We start from the raw sequence: 17,401 nt of genomic DNA, 5'->3' as shown, positions 1-17,401 counted from the left end.
GCATTGGAGGTGGTTGACAGGCACTGTTCCAAGGAGCCGCTTCCTTGAGGAGTCTGGGGGTAGAGATAGTGTAGCCATGCTCCTTGGAACAGGTGTTGATGCAGATGATTCTGGGGCATGGTGCTCTGTAATGGCCTTTTCTGCTGGGCATGAGCCTGACCTTTCCATTTAGCATGTGACAGCTCACAACAAAACAGCTAACTTCTCTTATAGTAAGGGGGGTGTATGAAACCCTCCCAAAAGAAGCTAGAGTGGGTTAAAAAAGGTAAACAAAATGTAATTCTTTTTTTTGATACCGGGGATCAAACTCATGACCTTGCACTTGTAAGGCAGGCATGGTGCTGCCACTGAGCTAAATCCCCAGCAGCAAAATGTAATTCTAACCTAAATTTGGAAGTGATATCCCATCACCTTTGCCAAATTCTATACATGAGAGTAGTCACAGCAGGACATTGTGACCTGTGCCTGTAGTCCCAAATACTTGGGAAGCTAAGGCAAGAAGATTGTTTGATCCCAGGAGTTGGAGGCAGGCCTGGGAAGCATAATGAAACCCTGTCTCGAAAAAAATTGTTTTTAAACCACCAAAAAACCACTACAGATCATACTCAAGGGAAGACATTACAAAAGGACTTACCAACTAGAAGGAAAAGCTCACTGGGGGCCATTTTAGAGGCTACTTGCCATCCTGAACATAACAGTCTATGAGGCAGAAGAAAAGAAACATGACAAATAGTGCATTTGCTCTTAAAAGTTTCCTTTTGGAATGGCACACATTACTTTTGCTTATATTTTGTGCTCAAACAAATCATGTACTCTCTGCTAATGTCTAAGTGATAGGAAACTGCAGTTCTCTGTGTAAGTAACCTAGAATATTTGTTAATAGTGCTGATGGCTACCACAGCTACAAGTGCAACAGTGGCAAAATAGTTTTAAAATCTTATACAGTGGACCCTTGAGTTACAACTGGCCTGACATGCAAACAACTTGGGTTACAACTGGAATTTTAGTTTTAATGTGCAACCAAAGTTTTGAGTGCCAGCCTGAATGCCAGCTGCTTCTGCTTCCAGATGGTCTCAATACAGATTTACCCTTTAGAGTTCTTGAAGGAATATTACAACATTCTTTCCTGTGTGGGGTTGAGAAGTCCTGGGCCAATGTGTCTTTAAGGATACTGAGATCCACCTGTATACAGGAGAGAGCCTTTGAAGGCTGTGTGGAGAAGCCTGAGCCTTCGATTAACCAACTTGAGTTGCAACCAGCCCTCAGGAACAAATTGAGTTTGTAAGTCAAGGGTCCACTATAGATTCATATGTAGGACATGATGTAGCCATTAAGCTGGATTTGTCCTTTAGATTAAATAGAATCAACACCTGAGGAATAAAGTGCCCCACATTGTAGAAAGAGCCTGAGGTAGTTCGGGGCCAGATAAACCTCTCCACTTCCAGGATTTATTAAAAGGGACCAAGCTGACCTCTATCCTCAACCATCTCCCCAGACTGCTCTGGCAACTCTGTGGGGGGGGGGGGAATGGGAATTAATGAGTCATGAATGGGCCTTGAGGGAGACTGCCAGGGCATTTTGCTCCAAAAACCAAATAATCCCAAGAAAATGCCCCAAGGAGATTAGGGCTCCTTGCAAGGATTTTAGAGGCCTTTTATATAGAAACAGTAAGGCAGAGGGGTGGCCAAGTGGGCCATTATATTGAAATGGCACTCGGAGAGCAGGCAGACCAAGGAAGAGAGTGGGATTCAGAGAACTAAAGGGAAAGGCAGGTTTATTCGCTAGCTAGCAGGCCCTAGCTAGCTAGAAGTCACCTTCCAGAGTCTGAGCCCCATTTCTAAGTTTGTTCTCATATTTATCTGTTCTTTAGCCAGGTCCAGGGAACAAGCAGAATTTTACAGAAGCAGAACTTAACAACTGTAGGGAGGTGGAGGTAAATGTTGTTTTTACAGTTTATCTTTAAGACATAGAGAGGTAGGTAGCTATGTTGTAGCAGTTCATCTTCCGGTAACAGTGACCTTCATGAATTTAGCAGGAGGGGCAAGCCTTAGACTGTCAGCTTTGAGACCATCAGTCTCTGCTCTTTTGTTTTTTCCACTTTAATATGGTGTTGGTGAGGAGTGGACCCAGGGGGCTTGAGGCCACACCAGAGCAGAGCGGGATGCCTTTCAGAGAACTGCAGGAAGGACTCTTGCCACCCTGCCTTTAAACGCCTGCCCAAGAGGAACCTGTGCAGGTCACTGTGAGCCAGTGTGGTATTCCAGACAGGACCATTGGGCAGATGATAGGTACATGTTCCTTCTGCCCTCTTGGCCTCCAAACTCTAAGAGGAGTCAAACTCAAGTGCCAGAGAGTCGTTGAGGCAAGGGCTCCGTGGCACTGTTCTTGCACCTCCAGAGTACAGCTGGAGCTTCTCTATCATGAGAAGAAGCCGTCCAACTCCCACTGGAAGAGCCTAGAGATTAGAGTTGAGAAATGGTTTTTGTGCCCCACACTAAGCCTACGAGAAACATTTCTGTAGGCAGCCACGTGCAGCTGAACTAGGAACCTGTCCAGTCAAGTGCGTAGTGCCGGGTGAAGGAGGGGCATACCGCAGGGCCTTGTGGGGCAGTGGACTCTATTTATCTGTTGATGAACGTATAGGCTGCTCCCATGATTTAGCTGTTATGAACTGTACAGCTATAAACATATGTATCCATGTATCACTATAACGTGATTCTTTAACTCTTTCAGGAAGATAACTAGAAAGAGACTATCTGGGTTGAATGGGATTTCTATTTTTTAGTTTTTTGGAGAATCTCCACAGTGCTTTCCATATAGGTTGAACTAGTTTACGTACCTACCAACAATATACAAGGATCCCCGCCCCCACCAAAAAAAAAAACCTGCTAGCATTTGTTGATTTTTTTTTTTTTCCAGGTACCAGGGATCAAACTCAGGACCTTGTGCTTGCAAGGCAGGCACAGTGCCACTGCGCTAAATTCCTAGCCCTGTTGATTTTTGAGTTATTGATGATAGCCATTTCTTCTAGAGTAAGATGGAATGTTGGTGTTGTGGTTTTTTTTTTTTTTTTTGGTACCGGGGATCGAACCTGGGTCCTTGCGTTTGCGAGGCAGGCAGCAGAACCACCGAGCTAAATCCCGGGCCCAGTCGGTGTTGTTTTGATTTGCATTTTCATGATGGCTAAAGATGTTGAGCACTTTTTTCATATATTTATTGGCTATTTGTATTTCTTCTATGAAGGTGATTATTTCAGTTGTCCATATTTTGTTGGATCTTTTATTTGGGGGGCTCTAATTCTTTTGAGTTCTTTATATATTCTAGATATTAATCCTTTTCTGAGGAGCAACTGGCAGCATTTTTTCCCATTCTATAGGCTGTCTTTTTACTCTTAGTTGTTTCTTTTGCTAGGCAAAATCTTTTTAATTTGATATTTGTTGATTCTTGATGTTATTTCTTGTGCAGTTGGGGTTCTATTCAGAAAGTCCATGCCTATGCCTATGTCTTTAAGAGTTTTACCTATTTTGTCTTCCAGTGGATTGCTTCTGTTTTAATGTCTAGGTCTTTGGTCCATTTTGATTTGATTTTAGTGCCTGGTGAGAGATACGGGCCTAGATTCAGTCTCTTGCATGTGGGTTACCAGTCTTCCCAGCACTGTTTGTTAAAGAGGCTATCTTTTCTCCAGTGTATGCTTTTGGCCCCTTTGTCAAAGGTCAGATGTCTGAGTGTTCATGTTGTTTTTGCATCCTCTGTTCTGTTCCATTGATCCATGTGTTTGTTTTTGTGCCAGTACCATGCTGTTTTTATCACTGTAGCTTTGTGGGGTTTTTTGGTACTGGGAATTGAACTCAGGACCTTGTGCTTGCCAGGCAGGTGCGGTGCCGCTGAGCTACATCTCTGGCCAGTTGTAGCTTTGTAATATAATTTGAGATCTAGGATTGTGATAGCTGAGATTATGAACATGTATGTGCTATTGTGCCCAGCTTCAAATATTTTTAAATATTTTGCCCCAAACTTTTTGGTGGGCTTTTGGAAATATGTGTCAAAAGTTTTAAAAATACTTATAATATAGGACCTAACAATTCTAATTCTAGGAATTTACCCTAAGGAAAAGATCTAATAAATGCATAAAATTTAAATATAAGGCTATAACTTGTAGTGTCATTATAGTGATGATAACTGGGAAACAATCCAAGTGTTTAATACTGGAATACTGTTAAATACATTATTTAATAGTCCTGAGATGAGCCACTATGTAGCCATTAACAAGGAATAGAAGAATATTTACAAATGAGAAATGTTTATGAGATTTTAATTGGAAAATGTTAACTAAGAAGTTGTGGCAGGGCTGGGGATGTAGCTCAGTAGCACTGTGCCTGCCTTGCAAGTGCAAGGTCCTGAGTTCAATCTGCAGTACCAAAAAAAAAAGCTGTGGCAAATATTCACAATATTTCAAAGATACATATAAATAGATAGATAGATACCAAAATGTAAATAATAATATATTCTTTGTTGTGATCTTGTACTTCTTCTGCATTTTATTTTTTATAATATTTTGTACTTTTGTTATCAGAAAAAATACCAAATGAAATATTATTCCCTTTGCAGGGGAGATATTTGAGATCTTTGTTTTCATCTAATTTTCTTTCCAGAGATGAATGATAATAACAGTCTATAGCATAGGAAAAAAGTCATTATTAAACTCTATCCTAAATATGAACTCTATCAAAATAGTGGACTAGATGACTCAGGGTTGTAAATGCAGTTATTAAATAAAGAGTATGTAATAACTGGAAAAAATCTTCAGTCAAGTGAATAATAGTACAGCTGTACTGCACAGATATTTTGTTATTTTACAAAATAATATTGTAACAGATGTGATTGTTCATTACCAACTAAGAACACAGCCAATTTTATGTACATACTTGAGTAAATTTGTAAAACAAACTCTTTAACAAAACATTGTCAGTCTTCCTATATTCAAGACCAGCTTTGAATATTTTCAGTTTCACAAACAACTCCCCCAAATTTCTGGTAATTAAGAATTTTAAAATGACTACTACTACATGAACATGCCTAATTACTGGGAATTTGTTTTGATTGGGTTTGGTTCTGAAATTGCCATATCATTAGATTTAGCAGTTTTGTATTAATTCACTGCTTTACCACGAATGTTTTATATAGGAAAGAGGTTTGTAATGATTAAGAAACAAGATTAACACCATAGATAGGTATCCAGAACCTATACTTTAAATATATCTCTTTTTTTTGTTAAATTCTTTTATTGGTACATTGTGGGTATACAACACAATTACATTTCTCATTGGGAATTGTACCTTTACATAATGCATCTTGGTTCTTATTTTTTCCCCATTCCTAGCCCTCCCTTCATGCCCTCCACACTTCCCTATTTACAAAGACTTTATTTCCATTTTTTCCATTTCTCAGCATTTTTCCTTTCCCTTCTTTCCTTTCCTCTGCCCCTCCCACTACCCCTACCCATTTGGACCTTTTCTTCCTATTTTGCATTATTGATTATTCATTCTAATCATTGGTACATTTTAGGTATACAATATAATGACATTCATCATTGGAAATTTGCACCTTTACATAGTCTCTCTTGGTTCTTATTTTTCACCCTTGCCCAGCCCTCCCTTCAACCCCTCCTTTCCTCCCTATTTACAAAGATTTTGTTCCTTTTTTTCCATTTTCTCATATTAATCCCATTCCCTTCTATCCTTTCCCCTAGCCCTCCCACTTCCTTCCCCTTTGCCCCTTTTCTTCCTATTTCACATTACCTATTATACATTTAGTCCTTATTTACACTTTCAGTTTCTCACACCAGAGAAACTATTCAGTATTTATACATGTGTGTCCTATTTATTTCACTTAAGAATATCACCTCAATGTGCATCCACTTAGCTATAAATGTCTCTAATTTCTCATTTTTTATGGCTGAGTAGTACTCCATTTTATTTTTTAAAAACCCACATTTTCTTTATCCAGTCTCCAGTTGATGGGCATTTGGGCTGTTTCCAAGTTTTAGCTATTACAAACTGTGCTGCTATGAACATGGGCACACATATATCACTGTGGTATGATTCTTTTAATTCTTTGGGGAAGATCCCCAGCAGTGGAATAGCGGGGTCAAATGGGACTTCCAGTCCTAGTTCTTTGAGGTATCTCCATACTGATTTCCACAGTGGTTGCATCAGTCTACACTCCCACCAGCAGTGGAGCAGGGTTCCTCTTTCCCCACAGCCCTGCCAGCATTTGTTATTGGTGGATTTCATGATAGCAGCCATTCTTTCTGGAGTAAAGTGGAATCTCAGCATTGTTTTCATTTGTATCTCTTGAATAACCAGTGATGTTGAACATTTTTTCATGTATTTATTTGCTATTTCTACTTCCTTGTCTGAGAAATGTCTGTTCATTTCAGATGCCCATTTTTGGACTGGGTCTTTAAATTTGGAAGGTCTGATCTTTTTAAGTTCTTTATAGATTCGAGCTAGTAGACCTTTGTCTGAGGAAGAGCAGGTGAAGATTTTTTTCCCACATTGTGGGTTGTCTCTTCACACTGCTGGTGGTTTCTCTTGCTGTGCAGAAGCCTTTTAATAAGAAGAGATCCCACTTGTTGATTGTTTGTGCTAGTTCACAGGCAACTGAGGTTTTGTTCATAAAATCTTTTCCTACACCGATGTCTTCAAGGGTTCTACCTAACCTCTGTTCCAACTGGCTCAGAGTTTCTATTTTAATATCTAGATCTTTAATCCATTTTTATTTTAGTTTAGTGCATGGTGAGAGATACAGGTCTAGTTTTAATCTTTGGCAAGTTGAAGCCCAATTTTTCCAGCACCATTTATTAAAGAGGCTATCTTTCCTCCTGTGAGGGTGTTTGGCTCCTTTATCAAAGATGAGATGGCTGAGTGTGTCTGGCATTGTTTCTGCATCTTCTAATCTGTTCCACTGGTCCTCAGGTTTGTTTCTTTGCCAGTACCATGCTGTTTTTATCACAGTAGTTTTGTAGTAGAGTTGTAGGTTGGGGCTTGTGATACCCCTGGCCATGTCTCTGTTACCTAGAATTGCTTTTGCTATTCTGGGTCTCTTCTTGTTCCAAATGAATTTTTGGATTGTTTTCTCAAGGTCCATGAAGTATGCTGCTGGGATCTCCATTGGAATTGCATTAAATCTGTATAGCAGTTTTGGAAGTATGGCCATTTTCACTATATTAATCCTTCCTACCCAGGAGCAGGGGATGTCTGTCCATTTTCTGATATCATCTTCAATCTCTCTTTTCAGAGTGCCATAGTTTTCAGAGAAGAGGTCTTTGATTTCTTTCATTAGGTTGATTCCTAGGTATTTCAGTTTTTTGGATGCTATTGTGAAAGGAATTATTTGCCCTATTTCTCTCTCAGTGAGTCTGTCATTGGTGTAGAGGAAAGCTATTGATTTTTATGTGTTGACCTTGTAACCAGCTACTTGACTGAATTTGGTTATTAAGTCTAGAAGACTTTTGGTGAAGTTCTTGGGGTCTTCTATATGGAGTATCATGTCATCTGCAAATAATGACAATTTGACTTCTTCATTACCTATTTATTTCATTCCTTTTATTTCTGTCTCTTGTCTAATTGCCGTGGCTAATGTTTCCAGAACTATATTGAACAAGAGTGGTGATAGTGGACATCCTTGTCTTGTTCCTGATTTTAGTGTGAAGGATTTCAGTTTTTGACCATTTAGTGTGATATTGGCTGTTGGTTTTTCATAGATGGCTTCTATCAGTTTGAGGTAGAGACCATCTATTCCAATTTTTTGTAGGGTTTTTCCCTGGAGTGTCTTTGTTTTTGTTTTAGTTTTGAGACAGGGTCTCACTATGTAGCCCAGGCTGGCCGAAAACTCATGGCAATCCTCTTGCCTCAGCCTCCCAAGTGCTGAGAGTACAGGTGTGTGCCACTACGCCCAGCCCATGCCTTCCTTTTTTATGAAGATTTTTTGTTTTGTTTTACTAATTTTGAATTTGGTTGAAATAACTTCTTTGTGTTTTTTGTTGTTGTTTTATTTTGTTCAGTTTTGGTTTTGTATCTTCTTTTTTTGCCCTTGTAGGGGAATCACGAGTTTAGGTTGAAGATTCTTTTTTTTTAAAGCAAAACATTTATTGGTACATCTTAGATACACATGTTGATCACATTCATCATGGGGAATTTGTATCTGTACATGATATATCTTGTCTCCATTCTTTTTTTTGGGGGGGGGTTCGGTACCGGGGATTGAACTCAGGACCTGCACTTGTGAGGCAGGCGTTAGAACCACTGAGCTAAATCTCCAGCCCTGTACATAATACATCTTGCTTCTCCTTTTTTTTCCCATCCCCCCCCAACCCCTTTTCCCCTCCTTATTTACAAAAGCTTTGTTTCCATTTTTTCCTTCTATTTTCTTTTTTCCTTGTCTCTTCTTTCCTTTTCCCCTCCCCCCTCCCTTGTTCCCCTTCTCATTTGAATATTTTCTTCCCATTTCCCAATATCTATTATATATTTTTGGTTTCCCACATGAGAGAAACAATGAGATATTTAATCATGTGTCCATTTTATCTCACTTGAGTGTATGGTCTCAAGGTGCATCCATTTAGCTACAAATGTCTCAAGCTTATCCTTCCTTATGGCAGAGTAGTGCTCCATTGTATAAAAAACACATTTTCTTTATCCATTCATCAGTTGATGGGCACTTGGGCTGTTTTGATGATGCGGCTATTACAAAATGCGCTGCTATAAATATGGGTGTGCATATATCATTGTGGTATGATGCTTTTTAGATTGAAGATTCTTGACCTTGGAGACATGTAGCATTATCTTCTCTCCTTTGATGTAGCAGAGAAACAATGTCACCCTTATTCTCTTTCCAGAGCATAACCTGTTTTTTTTAAATATTTTGTATACTTATAAGGTGTTTCCTTGCTCCTTGAAATTAAGAAACTTCGTCCTTGAAGTTAAGATATATGAATATGTTAGTTTGTCTTTATTTTTTATACATACATGGTGCAGAGGGAATACTTCCAGTCAAATTCTCTTTCAGATTAAGCATATTTTTGTTATTTGTGTTAGCAAACTGCTGAGGGTTCTTTTGCTCAATTCAGGTAGAAATCACAAATAGCTCCCTAGTGTTAGCAGTTCTGAGCTTTGAATGCCAGCAGCTCTCAGCTGTTAGTGATAGTGGCCCTTCTCACTGATCCCTTGGCAACCAGAGCCAGCAGCTTACTGGCAACTCTCTAGAAGTTTTCCAGCAACTGGAACTAGTAGCTCCTGGCAACTCTGTCACTGACTTTCATCTGTTGGCTGCTAGCCACCCTCGTGTTTCCAGCCCTCTTTCAATGCCAGCAGCCTTTAGTGTTACCAGCTCAGTGAGGTAGAAATCCTGAACAGGTAAAATAAAATTATCTGAAAAAGGTTTCAGGAGGACTCGTCCCAGAGCATAAGGGGGAAGAGTAGATGGACTGGCTTGATTAGGGCGAGGGGATGTGGCTTATGTAGACAAAAAAAGACAGGCTCACACATGCACACAGGGTCCTGCAGGCTAACTGCAGACTTTCAATTATGGGCAAGAGAGGGGTTCCTTCAGGACTGGAGTGGGAGTGTCTGAGGCAGTTGCAGAGGGTCAGAGTCATCTGAGAGGCTGCAAGGCAGTCATCTGGGATGGATCCACAACTAAAGCTTTCTATAGCCAAAGCAAAAGTCTCAGCCGGGCATGGTGGTGCACACCTATAACCCCAGCACTTGGAAGGCTGAGGCAGGAGGTTCACTGTGATTTTGAGGCCAGCCTGGGCTACATAGTGAGTTCAAGGACAGTTTGAATTACATAGTGAGACTGTCTCAAAAACAAACAAAAATTGCAAAAGTCTCCAGCTACAAAGCATTTGGGGCATTCATGACTATGAAAAAAAATGGAAGAAAGGAAAGGAAAGGAGAGAGAGAGAGAGAACAAACCTCTTGGAGAGTGTTGGGCCCTTCTCTTCTGTCTCATTTCTTTTTCTGTGTATATATATGATAAGTAAAATGATCCTATATATGATCTTCTAGATCTATTCTTTATGATTTAATGTTTTTCTCATAATTTTACTTTTTAAATCCCTCTGAGTCCCTTCCTCTGTATTCTTCCAGTTGATCTTTTAGTTGACTGACATGGTTTTTCATATTCTCTAGCCTGATATTATGTTGCCTGCATCTCCATTGAGATTTTTTAATTTGACTGTCATATTTTCATCTTTGGAAACATGTTTTCATTCTCAAAGCTTCCTCCTTTCCACACAGGAAATAAATTCTGTGACTGTGCTGAGTGTGGTAAGAGCTTTGGCTGGAGCACAGACTTCAGTGAATCCGCACCAGAGAGAAATCATTCGTGTGTGACTCATGCAACAAAGGCTTCTGTTGCAACACCAATCTCCACATCCATCAGACAGTCCACACCAGAAAATCTTGCATGTGTGATACTTGTGGCAAAGGCTTCAGGTACATCCCTGGTCCCCAAGTTCATGAGAAGGTCCATGTAGGAGAGGAACCAGGGTGAAGAGTGTGGTAAGGGCGTCTGTCAGAGTTCCAATTCTCACGTTCAGCAGGGAGTCCACACTGGGGCGCAATGCTACTGGGTGCTAAGTATGGCAAGGGTTTTAGTCACAACCTAGGTCCCCAGGTGCACTGGAGAGTCCACATGGGGGAAGCTGTTTGAAATGAAATTCTTTTTTTTGAAATGAAATTCTTCAAACACAAATCTTCATGCTTATCAGGAAGTCCACACAGGAGAGAAACCAGTTACCACAAGAAGAACAGTTAAGGACTTCCATCAGCGCTCTGATCTTCACAATAATCAAGTAACCCAGCAAGTGATGTATGTGGTAAGGGCTTCAGCCACAGATCTTCGAGTTTATCAAAGAATTCACACAGAGGGCCGGGGATTTAGCTCAGTGGTTCCACCACCTGCCTCGCAAGCACAAGGTCCCGAGTTCGATCCCCAGTACCAAAAAAAAAAGTTATAAGAATTCACAAAGAATAAGAACTCATTAAATGCCATATTTGAGATAAGGACTTCACTTACAGCAAAACCCCTCAAGTTCATGAGAGTCCACATAGGGTGAAGAGCCTGAGAAGTAAGCTGGAGTCTTCACATCTATCCCCTTCCACCCAGGAGAAAAACCCTACTAGTATAGCGTGTGGCAAGAACTTCTCCTGCACTCAGCACCCCTCCTACCAAACAGCCTGTGTCTCAAGACTGAGCTCCATGAGAATGCAGCTGTGAGTGTTTTGTTTTTCTGGTACCGAGGATCAAACTGAAGACCTTGTGCATGCGAGGCAGGTGCAGCACCACTGAGCTAAATCCTTGGCCCAACTGTGAGTGTTTTGCCCACTTGGGTCTTCAGCTCCTAACTCAGCATCTGGCACAGAGTAGCCATTTGGTAGATATGTGTTGAGTGAGAATCCATGAATGAGAATTCATGTGATGTGTATGGTAAGGGCTTCAAAGTCCACACCTTTAACTCTTTTTTTTTCTAATAAAACATCTGCTGTGTAGTAAAGATTTCAATCAGATCACAGTTTTCATCATGAGTTTATCCTGCAGGAGAGAAGGCTTATTAATGTGATGAATAGAGTAATGCACTTAATCAGAGAAAAATGGTCAAATCATTAAATCAGTGTAGTAAATTTAAAATATGTATCTTCAACACAAGGCAATCCACAATCCTGAACACTATGTCAATTGTAAATATATATATATATATATATATATATATATACTTATTTATTTATTTTATTTTATTTTATTTTTTTGGTACCGGGGATTGAACTTGGGACCTTGTGCCTGTGAGGCAGGTGGCGGAACCATTGAGCTAAATCCCTGGCCCATAAATATATTTTTGATCTACTAAATTAAAGCATGTATCTAATTACCATCTTTGTAAAAAAAAAATTCTATGAATACCCTAAATGAAATTATGTGTCATCCCTGGAGTGACTAACGTAACACAAGATTGACTCAATGAGGATCTGGTAGCAGTAGCTATTTTTGTTTTATATTTCATCTCAAAAAGACATGTGAAGACTCAACAAATGAGTTATCTATGACCAGTGACTAACAAGATTTTCCTCCTGGGAAATATACCCTTGGCCTGGCAGAGTGCCCTTTCAAGATAAAAGCCTCCTGGCCCTAATTTGTTGTCTCCCTGTTGTCATGTCACAAGAGATTGTAGAAGTCACCAGATAAGGTGTCTTCAGGATAAGTGTCCTTAATACTATCTCAGAAGAGTTAGCTAAGGAAAGAGGCTGGAACAAGGTCTAAGGAAGGAGGCTAGGGGAGAGAAAGCAAGTGTGAATGGAAATAAATGGGTGGAAGGGAGGGAGGAGAAAGAGCACTGGGGAGATGAGTGGGAGGGTAGAAAGAAGACAAGGATGCTCAGAGGTTTCTTCAAAGTCTTCAGCAAGTGTACTGTCTCCTAGTACAAGGCTGTCCCAGGAGGGCTGTCTAATGAGAGTGTGGTCTGTGGTGAGTAGAGATGGACCCCACACACATCAGGGCCATCTGGGACCAGAAATAAAGGAGCTGCTGTGAGGCCCTGGGTGGAGGGTGCATGCTCCTGCATTTCCCAGGTGGCCCAGATCCAGTGGGAACATTATCCCTTTGTATTTGTCTGTTTGTGATTGGCTCATTTCACTTAACAGAATATCCTCAAGTTTCATCCATGTTGTAGCATATGTCAGAATTTCTTTTCTGTTTGTGGCTGAATAAAATTCCATTTTATGGATATACCACATTTTACTTATCCATTCATCTGTCAATGGACCCAAGGGTTGCTTCCACATTTTAGCTACTATGAATAATTGTACTATAAACTCAGATGTACAAATATCTCTTCAAGACCCCACTTTTAATTCTGAGTATATGCTTAGAAAGGAAATTGCTGGATCCTGTGATAATCCTAATTTCAATATTTTGAGGAGTCACAGTACCATTTCCCTTGGTGGCTGTACCTTTTTACATTCTCACCAACAATGCACATGAATTTCAGTTTCTCTCCATCCTTGTAATACTTGCTATTTTCTGTTTTTGTTTGTTTGTTTGTTTGAGGTAGGTTCTTGCTGTGTTGTCCTGGCTGGCCTCAAACTCCTGGGCTAAGTGCTGTGTCCAACCTTTGCTGCAGGTTGGACATGCCTGGATTGCCTGGGCCACACTGAGTGATGAATAACTGTCTTGGGTCGCATATAAAGTATATAATAGAGTTACTGTATATAAATAAAAAAACTTCCTTTTTGTATTTTTAATATAACATTTTTTAAAAAGGCAAGTGGTCCACAGGTTACAGGTTGAACACTCCCCTGCCTCACTCTCAGCTAGCTGGAACTATAGTTATGTATTACCACCACAGGCTTTATTTTCCATTTTTTTTTTTGATAGTAGGTATCCTAGTGGGTGTGAGACAGTATCTCATTGATTATAATTTTGATTTGCATTTCCCTAGTCATGAGTGATGCTGAGCACTTTTTTATGTGCTTATTAGCCATTTGTATATCTTCTTTGGAGAACTGTCTAAGTCTTTTTCCTATCTTTAAATTGGGTTGTTTTGCTGTTGCTGAGTTTTAGGAGTTCTGAATATACTTTGGATATCAATCCTTTACTAGATATATGACTTGGAAATATTTTCTCTTGCTCCATGGGTTGCCTTTTTACTCTGCTGATGGTGCCTTTTTATGCACATTTTTTTTACATGAAGTTTGTCTCTCTCTTTTTTTTCTGTCTTGGAGATGATTGAACCCAGGGCATTATATATGGTAGGCAGCACCACCTAACTCTTGATTGATTTTGTTTTCTTTTTTTGCCTGTGCCCTTAGTGCGACATCCAAGAAATCGTTGCCAAATCCAATGTCACAAAATATTTTGTCCTATGTTTTCTTCTAAGAGTTTTATAGTTTGGGGTCTTATTTTAATTAATATTTGAATATGGCATATGTTAGCTTTTCTTACTATAACAAAATACCTGAGATAAGCAACTTATTAGGAGAAAAGGACTATTTGGGCCCACAGCTTTAGAAGTCCTAATTCATGATCAGTTGGTCCTATTGCTTTGGACCTGTGGCCACACAACATATTATGATAGGAGTGCACAGTAAAGCAAAACTGTTCATCTCATAACCAGGAAGCAAAAAGAAAGAAGAAACGGTTGGTCTGGTGTTCATGTCCCCTTCAAGACAAGGCCTAAATGGCCTAAAGACCTTTCAGTAGGCTCCACCTCTTAAAGTTCCACTACCTGCCAGTAATGCCACCCTGGGGACCAAACCATCCATAAATGGGCCTTTGAGTAAGATCCGAACTCTCACATGGTGTTAAGTAAGCGTCCAGCTTCATTCTTTTGCATGTGGATGGACAGTTTCCCCAGCACCTTTTGTTTTGTTCAAAAGAATATTCTATTTCCATTGAATGGTCTCGGCACCCTTGTCAAAAAATCATTTGACCATGTTTATAAGGGTTCATTTCTAAGCATTTTATTTCCTTTTCCTTTGTGTGTGTGTGTGTGTGTGTGTATGTGTGTATATGCGCTAGAGATTTGACCTAGAGCTTTGACAAATGCTAAGCTCATGCTCTGCCATTGAGCTATACCTCATCCCCATTACCCTTCTTAAAATACTCTCTTCCCTTGGCGTTGATCACATTCCAAGCTCTTGGATTTTCCCTATTGCCTAGAGCTGCCTATGTCCATTGCGGGCTTCTTTTAGTCTCCCTGGGCCATAAATGCTGTTTCTTGGTCATCAATGCTGTCTTTTTTCACTCTACATACTTCGTGAAGGTTTTATTTCTGCAGATGCCTCTCATGGCATCCATAACTCAGATCTCCTGTGCTTCTGGCAGACAATTCAAATGCCAACTGATGTCCTACAGTGCACTTGATTCTTTTGCGGGGGCGGGTACTGGGGATCAAACTTGGGTCCTTGTGCTTGTGAGTCAGGCAGTGGAACCACTGAGCTAAATCCCCGGCCCCACTGCACTTGATTCTTAATAGGTCTAAACCAGAAGCTGTTACCTTTTCATTCCTTTTCCTCTCAAACAAGCCTGTTCTTTCAATACCCATTCCCATCCATCCTGTTTCCTAAACCAGAAACTTGCCTTCTTCCTGTACCTCACTGTTATATCCAATGAGTCAGCAAGTCCTGCCCATTCTACCTCTTAATTTTTCTCAGCTCATCTCCTCCATCCCCATTCTCTGGCCCAGTTAAGGCCTCCCTACAATTTTTATTTCTTGATTTAGTCCAATAGCTTCAGAACTCCTGGCATTCTCCTTCAGTATATTCAGCATACTGGAGTCTGAGTGGTGTTTCTAAGACATAGTTCTAACAGTGTCTTCCTTTTTCTTAAAAACTTTCATAGAAAAAAACTACGTTGTTTAAGGTGACTTGTAAAGTCTTTCCAGAAAAGACTACTGCTCAGATCTCTAGACTCATCTCTTGCCATCAACTCCCTAAAACCCCACTCACACTGGATTTTAAGCTCTGTTCATCCTCTATTGTACTCTCTTGCTTCCGGGCTCTCTTCAGTGTTATTTCTTTTCCCTGGACATGCCACCATGACAGCTCCCTCTCTGTAGCTCAGCTAATTTCCATTCTTCTTACAGAATGCTCCTGAGAAGTCTCTTCCTCTTGACAGACCACCAAGTCTGTCATGGGCACCTTCCATGGCATCCTGTGCTTCCCCAGTCAGCACTGACCTCCTTGATGAAGGTAACCACCCTGCCCTGTGAACTTATAGTGAGACAATGGTGAGAAAGGTGTGGGGTGTCTAATGCACTGAACAGAAGGAGGCTCTGAACTCTCCTTGACCCCTTCCTGTGCTTCCACACCTTCTACCCTAGGTCCCTTAGATTCTAACATTGCTTGGTGAGGGCGTCAGTATTAGTGTTTTATTTTCTGTTCCTACTTAATTATTTTTATTTTTAGTTGATGCAAAATAACTACTTATGGGGTACACTGTGTGTAATGATCAAATCAGGGTAGTTAGCATTTCCATTTCCTTAAGTATTTATCATTTCTTTGTGATGGGAAACTTCAAACATAAAAATATATATGATAAATTGTTTTTTTTCCATTAAGTTTATTGGTACATTTTAGGTATAAAATACAGTTACATTCATCATTGGGATCTTGTACCTTTACATGAGTATCTTTGTTCTTATTTTTTGCCCCTTCCCCTGCCCTCCCTTCACCCCCTCCACCCTTCCCCATTTGCAAAAACTTTATTTCCATTTTTTTCTTTTCTCATTTTTTTTCTTTTCCCTTCTTTCCTTTCCCCTACCCCTCCCACTTCCCATACTCCTTTAGACCTTTTCTTCCTATTACACAATATCAATTATACAATTTTGGGCCAGGGATTTGGCTCAGTGGTTTCGCCACCTGCTGCACAAGCGCAAGGACCTGAGTTCCAACCCTGGTACCAAAAAAATTAAAAAAATAAATTATACATTTTTTAAATTACAATATCAAGATCTAGAAGACATTACCACAGATTTTACAGAATTTAAAAGGATATAGAAAGCATATTAGAAAAATCTTTTTTGAAATAAATTGGACAACTTCTAAGAAGTACCTTGGAAGACAAATTAATGAAACTGACTCTGGAGGAAATATAAAATTTGAATAGCACCTATTAAAGAAAGTATATTCCTAGCTTGAAAACCTACCTATATGATACCAACAGGCTCATATACATTTTAACTAATAAATTATATCAAACATTTAAAGCAGAAAGAAAAAGCCATATGATCGTGTCAGTAGTTGGAGAAAAAGTATTCGACTAAATTCTACAGCTGTTCAGGATAAAAGCTATCAGGAGACTGGAAGAAGACCAGAACCTTCTCAACAGATCAAAGACATGTACTCCATACTTCCAGGAAAAATGCCTTATATGAATGGAGAAGATACAGCGCTTTCTCCCTAAGGTGAGGAACAAAGGCAGATATGCCTACTCTTCATCTGTCCGTTGAACTTTGAAACATAGGCCCAAACCAAAATAGTCTGGCAATAAAATGACACAATTAGGATAGGATTGGCAAGGTAGAAGCAAAATCTTTATATGTAGATGAAATGATCATCTACAGAGAAAATACTAAGAAATCTCTAGGAGCCCCTAGAACTTGTATTTGAACTTAGCAGGATTAGAAAACACAGGTATATATAAAAATTCAGGTCTATGTATACCTGCTGTAAATGAAGAATTGGATATTGAAATTTAAAAGTTATGTAGGAGGGCCGGGGATTTAGTTCAGTGGTTTCACTGCCTGCTGCGCAAGCGCAAGGACCCGAGTTTGATCCCCAGTCCAAAATAATAATAATAATAATAATAATAATAATAATAATAATAATAAAAGTTATGTAGGCAT

The 17,401-nt window shown here is 39.8% G+C and overlaps 1 protein-coding gene across 4 annotated transcripts in view; it reads left to right on the top strand.

The window, feature by feature from the left end:
• The window catches only part of Znf684 (zinc finger protein 684), a 55,316-nt gene extending 39,570 nt beyond the window's left edge, over positions 1-15,746 (top strand). For 2 of the 4 annotated variants that reach the window (XM_021249938.2, XM_004871781.3), the window contains one exon: positions 10,299-15,746. The gene's annotated coding sequence lies outside the window, so the exon portion shown is untranslated. The remainder of the gene's footprint in view (positions 1-10,298) is intronic. The other 2 variants (XM_087215212.1, XM_087215213.1) reach the window with 2 other exon arrangements.
• The last annotated feature ends 1,655 nt before the right edge of the window (positions 15,747-17,401 follow it).

This window comes from Heterocephalus glaber, unplaced genomic scaffold, assembly GCF_053883595.1.
Source record: "Heterocephalus glaber isolate CG9 unplaced genomic scaffold, H.glaber_assembly_v1.0 deba00001452, whole genome shotgun sequence".
Classification (NCBI taxonomy): Eukaryota; Metazoa; Chordata; class Mammalia; order Rodentia; family Bathyergidae; genus Heterocephalus; species Heterocephalus glaber.
This window is presented reverse-complemented; position numbering and strand designations above follow the sequence as displayed.